The following is an 8649-nucleotide window of genomic DNA, read 5'->3' as shown; positions in this document are numbered from 1 at the left end:
AGGCAGGAACAACATCAGTATCAGTATCAAGTTGCTTAATTTTGTGTCATTGAAATGCTTCAGTTTAGAGGGGTTAGAGGCTACAAATGTAAATGAGTCCTGCGTATATGATGTATAAGCAAGAAACATGTCAGATTTTTTTTTTTTTTAAAAAGAACTTGGAATATTGTTTGAAGAAAAAAAATGTGTGTATTCAGCACACAAGAAGATAGATAGAGATGGTAGAACAGAGCTATTAATCTGGACCAGCACTTTGTTGGTTCAGATTCTATCTACCTATTTTTTTCAGTAGTAGTGAGATGTCTGACACTGCTGCTTTGGACTTTGGAGTGCCACAAGGGTCAATTTTATTTTCTACCTAGATGTTACCACTGGGTTCTTACCGTTTTTACCGTTTTTAGATTTTTATGCAGATGATACTCAGTTCTACTCTCAGTAATTTAACCAACCAAAATGACTGCCCAAGAGCTGAGATGCTGGATGTCTCATCATTTTAAAAAATTGAACAGGGGATTAAACAGAGATCCTCACTGTAGGCCCTAAGAGCACTCCAAAGACCTTACAACAAACCCTGGGACCTTTGACCACAAATATCAAACAACAGTAAAAATGTAAATGTCACTTTTGATTCTAAATTCTTCAGTCAAAGAGCTATAGCCCATCTGCAGATGTTTCAAAATGCTGTAGCCTGACTTTTTACTAAGACAAAGCACAGGGAGTATATTCCTCCAGTGTTGGCCTCTCTCCATTGGCTGCCAGTAGAATTTAGAGTCAAATATAAAACCTTAGTTATTACCTATCAGGCTCTACATGGTGGCCTTTGAGTACATCTCTGAATTGTTGTGTCCATAATAGAACCTCCTGTCTCTTCAATCAGCTGACCACTGCCTTTTGGATGTTCCCAGGGCCTGACTTAAAATCTTTATTTATTTACTCACTACTAGCTGATCCAATCATTGCACACTGGACAGGACCCACATGTGACTCATCAGTCAGGAAAAATTCCAATTTGAAGAGGGAGCAACTGAAGAAAACAGAAAGGTACTCAAAATCACGATTAAAATAACCAGCAATGCAGTGCTGCTCTAAATTGCCAAATAAATCCTAATTCAAATGTCTTAATTGTGTGCATATGCCGATTTCTTTGTCTTATCTGGTAGTAAATTTATATTTTTATTGGTTTTTGTGCTATAACCTGAGAAAAAAATAAATTTTAGGAAATTTTAGGAAAGAACACTTCCGTGGTATTTTCTAAGATTTAACAGACTGAGTTGTTAGTTAATCAAAATAAAATAATCAGCAGGTTAATTGCTACTAAAAATAACTGTTAGATGCAACCCTACTTTTACAGCATTGTACCACCATATCCACCTTTCCTTCATTTTAACAGTAAAAACACTGGTGCAGTCCTGTGGTAAATAAGGACAAACTAATTTGCCCAAAATAGTAAATATCCTATTATTTTGTTGTATACAAGAATGTCCTGCTCTTTGCCCCCAGGATGTAATGACTAATTACACTGCAAAGACAATCTCCCTCCCTTTCTCACTACCAACCTACCCATCCACCCAGCAATGAACGATTATTTTCCACCACTCTATTTCTGATGCATTGCCATGGCAGCCAGCAAGTGAAGCAGGGTTGTTACGGCAACACAAACTAGAGTCCCCAACCTTGACCCATCTAATCAATGCTAGAGAACTGGGACAAACTTTGCTTTCCTGCAGTTGACATATTTCTTTCTTTTTAATGTTCTGTTTCTATGTTTGCTTTTTATATCAAGATTTCCATGACACGAGTTGTGCATATTTACACCTGGAACCAATGTCCTACCTGTCCAGGTGGGTTTTCATAACTTTACCATTGTCACTAGATATCCTTTTGCTCACCAAGATGGACACAAACACAAATATAAAGAGAGCTGGTGACGTTACTACTGCTGTCTTCCAAGTGTTAAAGCACTGCAGGTTTCTACACCAGTTACACTTGAGGAAAACTGTTCATTTTTCAGATTCTGTATAATGGCTTGTTAGCATTCCTTCCATTTGTCACTGAAGCCAAGACAAACAATTAATTTGAGCATGAAGCTCGCCTCTGCCCCTTTGGTTTAATAAGAAATACTCCCAATACAACTGAGGGCATTCTTTATTGTGTTCATTATTCATTTTTTGAGAAAGCAAGGGACAAATGCAGATGATTGTTGACGATGGCAGCTGTTAATGGAAACGGCTGTTAGTATTTTCCACTGTATTTCCCAGTTCACACAGCTGTCAAGGGAATCTTTTGGTTAAATGATTCATCTTATCATGTTTTCACTGAGGAAAAGCTTATTTCTGCACAGTTATTCTATAAAGCACTGATGTTAGCAGAGTCCTACACATACTGCAGCTCAAATACAACATGTTTTTCATCACCCCAGAGACATCACTTGTCTAGGTGCTGATACATTTATACGCCTTGAGAGCAGCTTTCAGTATGTGAGGTTTGTATTCTGTCCAGTTTTTGTACACTGCTCTGCCTTCTGAATGGTAACATTTCCCTTGAATTGATTTCAGTCCAACTTTAACCAGATCATACCACTTTAAACTGTCAGTCACTTCCCCCACATTTCCTACCTTCGCTGACTCCACTTTCTGCTTTAGGCATACCTATTGTCATTTTGTCATATTCCTACAAGTTTGATGCAATCACATTTTAGCAACTAGCAATTATAACCCAGTACCCTTCCTGCCAGGCTCCTTTCTGTAACAATGGCTCTTAACGGGTGCTGGAAAATTTCAGTCTTTTCACTCACTCTGTCTCCCGTTGAGTATTCTGGTCTATGACGCCCTCAGTCTACTCAGTCTTACCTCCTCTCTCTGTTCTGTGGGTGAGGGTGTCCAATGACTGAACAAAACAATGACTAAGTGAAGTGCAAATCTATCCCCATGCAAGCGGCCTTCATGCACTCACTGGTCCAAAGCCCAGGCCACATGCTCCACAGATTACAGATGTGGTAGATAGTTCTGGCAGTCTTGGCAGCAGTTTTATCCTAATTGTGGATGTAATAACAATCATTTTAAAGAGGGATGCAGCATCCTCAAATTGTGTATATATCAATGTAGAGTATGTCCTACTTGATACAGATTATTTCTCTGTGCCATAAAGCTCCATTGTTGTCTGACAAGACAAAGGACTTGTTCAGATCAACTTTAGCCCTGCAGGAAAAAATGCAGGCCTCTCATTCATTTGAATGAGGCCAGTCCAGTAGCACAGAGGGGGTGCCAATGCAGGGGGCTGTGGCAAAAAAAGTTGAACCAGGCTCAACTTTTGCTGCAGCACAATGCAGTGTCATCTGGCACTGTGTTGACCAGCCAAAAAACTGCAAATTTCTGGTTGATTACTTTGTAATGTGAAAAGAGAAAAAAAATAGTTAGTTTGCCTAGCAATTGATAAAATAGCTGCCGCTGTGATTACTTTATGAAATCCTGTCTCTATGTATTAGAAATTTCTGTGCAGTGTTTTGGTACCTGAAAGTCTATGCTAGGCTGCACTTGGGTTAAATGCATGTTATCATGCTCACAGTGACAATGCTAACGTGTTTACCATGTTCACCATATCATAATATAATGCTAACATTTGCTGATTAGCCACCAAAAATAAAGCTCTGACTGAGGGATAAACTGCTGTAAAGACATTTCAATGAAAACCACAAATGTCAACCTCATACTGGCACTGCTAGCACTAGATAAAAAAGTCAGGAGGATCATAAATGTCTGTAGGATCCATCCTCTGTGAACCATAAATGTCTGTATGAAATTTCATAGCAATCCATCCAAAAGATGTTGAGCTGACTAATCAGTGAACCCTACTGTTGGATCACTGGGTGACAGGATCCTTTTTTGATCATGACAAGATAATCATGGGCACTGTGGTCCCACATACAGCGTCCTGCTTCCATAAATACTCACTTAACACCAAATGGGTATCATTATGAAAATAGTCACCTACAAATACTGACAAATTATCATTTTAGAAAATTATGAGGCAGTTTTTAAAAAGGAAAATAAGGGAGGAAAAAGGAAACATTTTTCAGTGGAAGTAAATGGGCTTAGGGCAGAGTGCCACTGACACAGCAGGGAAATCAAAAAGTATACGCATTGTCAGTTTTGGGTGTTTTTTTTTTCTTATCTTCTTAATGGGAAAGTATAGAAAATCAGCTTCACTACTCTTTAAATTTGATTTTACTGTCTTTTATTATTACCTGATCAACTCATCTCTTATTTGTACTTTGTTGAACTCTCCCCAGAATATCCAAAGATACATAGCCTTATACATGATGCATGAAGCTGTTAACTAACAAATACCATCAGCAAAATACTGTGAAGTATTTGCTGAGCCACACAGCAGCCAACTAAGCTTCAGGCAACAAAATGTGAACTGTTGATTCTTAAGAAATGAAACAGAGTGTGAGTGACTGTGGAGCTTTCATATGAAGCAGGGAAACATTGTTTTATCTGCACTGGGCTGGTGTGTATTTCCCTGCCTTCCACTCAATACATGCTGGGATAGGTTCCACTCCACCATGACCCTGAGTAGGTATAACTAGGTAAATGACAACTGGCACTGACATTACAGTCACTATGTCACTGGATCAATTACATGCTTTAGTCAGCCTATAGATCTGCATGTATATACTGCATCAGTGAGCACATTGCCGCCAACCTGCCATTAACCTGTTGTACCTATCTTCTTTTCCCCCACTTTCTCTCACCATCATAGTTTTAAACATGGCATCAGCAGAATCCTGCTGTAGAAACCTCTGTTATTATCAGCTGCTATTATAATACTGACCATTTTCAATTAGTTTTTGCAATCACCCTCTCATAATCTATTCCTCCACCACTCACTTTTTACATTTTTTTTTTTTACATATTTGTTTCTGATTATTTCCAAGTCCCCTCATTCACCCATTCACCCACCACTCACTAGAACAAGAGTTGTGTTTATGACGATGAAAGATGAAAGATGAAAGATGAAAGATTGTTGCCGTAACTACAGGTGCATAACGCCCGTGTGTGTGTGACACATCGCCCTCCACACACATCATCTGCATGATTCCTATCTTGTTTCCTCTCTGGTGTCATTCACAGCAGATGCATCTTTCAGTAGCTGTTTATTATTGACTTTCTAAAGGTTCAAACAGGTTTTAATAATTTTCTTTCATTTCTCGCCTCCTTGCTTTCTTTGAATTCATTCTCCTTAGCTCACTGTCATTTGTCTTTGGTTTTCATGTACCTAATGGCATTTGGCAATAGCAATGCTTCACTGCAATTTCAAACCAGAGAGGCCACGATCTCCATCAGCATAAATTATAGATGTAGGCATCAATGGACAGTCTTAGTTTAATGCAGTGTATTTTTTTTCTGATGCAATCCTCCCTTCTTCACCCTGCCTGCACTTATGCAAACCACATTCTCTCATTCTACCTGGCCTGAGTTAGTCTAAGTTAGTCATCAAGTTCATTACAAAACACAAACTTACCTCAGAGAAAAAGGAAATATTTCATGACACATAAAGACTAATTACAACATGGTGGTGTTTGAGATCACACATCATTTGCTAATGCTTTTTTTAAAGGTGTTGTGGGGATATTTCAAATGGAAGGTGCACAGCTGATGACTGAGCTTTGCCTTCAAGAAGTCTCCTCTTTCGTTTTATAGAGAACCACTTCAAGAAACAACTTCCACAGCGACTTGAGTCACGTGTCTGTGCTTCGATGTATTTGAGACAAACATCCTTGACTTTGATGGCACTCACCATCTCAAGACACAAACAGAAAGCCATGACCAGCCTCAAGTGACACAGTAAAGGCAAAAAATGAAAACGTGGAATGAAATGTAGAAAAGATGAGGAAGTAATACCAGACACAATGAGCAGCCAGTTTGAAAAGAAGATAATAGGTTATTTATCACCAAATTCAAGTGTCTCCATTTTTATAAATTGCAAGCAGAAAGCCTTGCTCTGCAACTGGGCTGTAGCCATGGAAACCCACTATCTGTATCCTATGGAAAGAGATTATTCTTTCATTTTTGCCTTCAGTTAATTGTGTCATACAGCCATTCTGATTACACAAAATTGCTGTAGAAATCTAGTCATTAAAGTTTAATTAGCATTAACAGCTGTATAATACAATTTCACCACGCACATTCTTTCTATGTGTCTATCCATATGTCTCCAAGTGTTCTGTGAGTACAACATTTTCATTAAAGGGCAATGACTTATTGTGACTTCATCATACTGATCCCACTCTAGCAGTGTTTTTACTTAGAACTGATGCGCTCATATGTGACACAATGTGCAATGAAAATAAAGGAAATTTTGCATGTTGACTTTTGCAAAGGCAGTTATATAGCATTTTATTGCACAGTTGATGGTAACTATTCCTCATACAAAGAGTCAAAGGATTTTTGGCATGGAATTTAACAGCTTTTTGTAAAAAAGACCACAATTATGGATCAGCTATATGTATAGCTCAAATATGTTTGGGGTTCAATAGCACATGATGGAATCTAAAAATATCAAGGCTATTTAACAGTTTGTTTGTTTAGGGGGAAATTTCTTAACCATGCAAAATGGCACCGATTGCACTTAATGTTGTAATAATAAGTAGAAACGGTGAAAAATAAAAAGGAAAGAAACAGATAAATAACATCTGGAATCCAAGTAAAATAACGGGGCAGGGTCCCTCTTTAATTTCCTGTTAAAAATACAAACTGTGTTTCTTAGTTTTGTGCCATAATACCTAAAACAGAGATGATTGCATGTGTTATTCTTAGCGTGAAGTACAATCAGAAGGAGAGCTGTGGTGTAAAATCACAGGCATCATCTTTGAGCAAACTAATCCATTAAAATCTTTACGGATAACTCAAAGAGCTTTCACATAAATTCTAGCTGACAAAAGAAGCCACTATAAGTAGGGGTATAAATAGGATGTGTGTTATGTGGTCCCTCATTTCTATCTTTGCCCAAGACCCTGGCAGCAGCATTTTGAATAATTCGAAACTCTGCAAGTTCCTGGTTTAGTACTGTCAGCATGACTATAATTAGAAGAGCCTAGGTCCTATGGCAAAAGATCACTTCAGAATAAAGTCCTGACCTGAAAAAAGGACACAGCGCTGCTGTAAGACTGAATGCACACCATGCAGACAACAATGTCATATGTTCTGTTAATGTTTGTACAGCTGCACAATGTAATACAAGCCAATACAACAAAACCCCATAAAGTGTACTTTAATATCCCTTTAATGTTCAGATTTTGTTCATGCAGTACATTAAGGTGTTAATTCAATTTTATGTTTTAGCACGGAGGTCATAGATTGCATTTTGCATTTTACTGAAAGGCGTTTTTAATATTTTGCCTACCTCATGTATATAAATATGGTAGCCAAAAAAATAGAAAACCTCTCAATATAATGTGATCCAGCAAAACACTACCTGTAACCATGACTTCAACAAAAAACATATAACTGAATGTAATAAAAACTGATCATTACAAGCTTCATAAAAATTGATGTTATGGCCTATACCTAATAAATACCTAATAAAGTGGTCAACTGATACTGTATATTTTCTGTAGCTTTTTAATTTTAAATGCTAAATTGCCCAGAAACCTCTTGAACCTTGATTATTCTTTTAATTTTTAATTTCTCCCCACACTGTATGATAATATCACATATCTAAACACTTTAATGAGGCTGCTGTATACGATGCTTACATTACTGAAACACTAGACACAGTGTTTTTTATGGCTATGCTAGTACATTAAATTTAATGAATATTCTGCATGTCTTTTGCATCACTTTATGCACATTTCCTGAGACTGAGAGCTTTGGGGATACTTTCTATAATTAAAATTTATAATTAAGTTTAGTGACACATAATGCACTTGCAGTTATGGACACTCAGGTTTTTAGAGGTTAACAAGGTAGGAGGAAACTTTTTTTTTGCATTGGGGATGAAACGCTAATTTTCCCAGAGGTCTCAGACAATGACAAAGAGTCACAGATAATCACACCAGATGGGAATTTGCATACTGAGGAATAACTCGGAAGGTCCATAAGAGCAGCGTGTACCCAGCATGGGAAATTAAAAAGTAGCAAGCACATTCAGTAACATCATCAATGACATCCTCTAACAGGGGTCAAGGGGACATTCACTATGGTTCATCAGTTTGTTCTCCAAGTTTTAAGTCAACAGCTAAAATTGGGCTGCCCTTTAAACTGTTGACATCAATTAATGGCTGTTATTATTTGGCTGAGAAGTATTATTTGCTTATTATTATCCATATGGTTTCTGGAAGCATCACAAAAAAGGGCATGTCACGCCCACAGGCAAGCAAGTGTCAGAGGCAGAGAGAAGAAAAGTATGAAACAAACAGAGGGATAGACAGAAAAAAGATGGAGGGAGAGAGAAAGAGAGAGAGAGAGAGAGGGAGAGGAAAAGAAAGATCCATCCAATAGCTCCCGAGTGGCCAATTAAACACATCAGACATCTTTCTGCTAGAGGAATTCAAATGAGTAATACTTGACTGTTTGTGTGCATGAGTTTCTAATATGTGTGAGGGTGTTTGTGTGCCATATACTGTAAGCACGCTTCAGCTGTAATTTT

The 8649-nt window shown here is 37.8% G+C and overlaps 1 long non-coding RNA gene across 1 annotated transcript; it reads left to right on the top strand.

The window, feature by feature from the left end:
• The first annotated feature begins 942 nt into the window (after positions 1-942).
• On the top strand, positions 943-6258 carry LOC127142892 (uncharacterized). Its single transcript, XR_007814000.1, has 3 exons — positions 943-1041; positions 1784-1841; positions 5703-6258. It is a non-coding gene; the product is annotated as an uncharacterized LOC127142892 (long non-coding RNA).
• Positions 6259-8649: the final 2391 nt, after the last annotated feature.

Source organism: Lates calcarifer, linkage group LG10 (assembly GCF_001640805.2).
Source record: "Lates calcarifer isolate ASB-BC8 linkage group LG10, TLL_Latcal_v3, whole genome shotgun sequence".
Taxonomy (NCBI): Eukaryota; Metazoa; Chordata; class Actinopteri; family Centropomidae; genus Lates; species Lates calcarifer.
The sequence above is the reverse complement of the archived record's forward strand: the minus strand, read 5'-3'. Positions and strand labels throughout refer to the sequence as shown.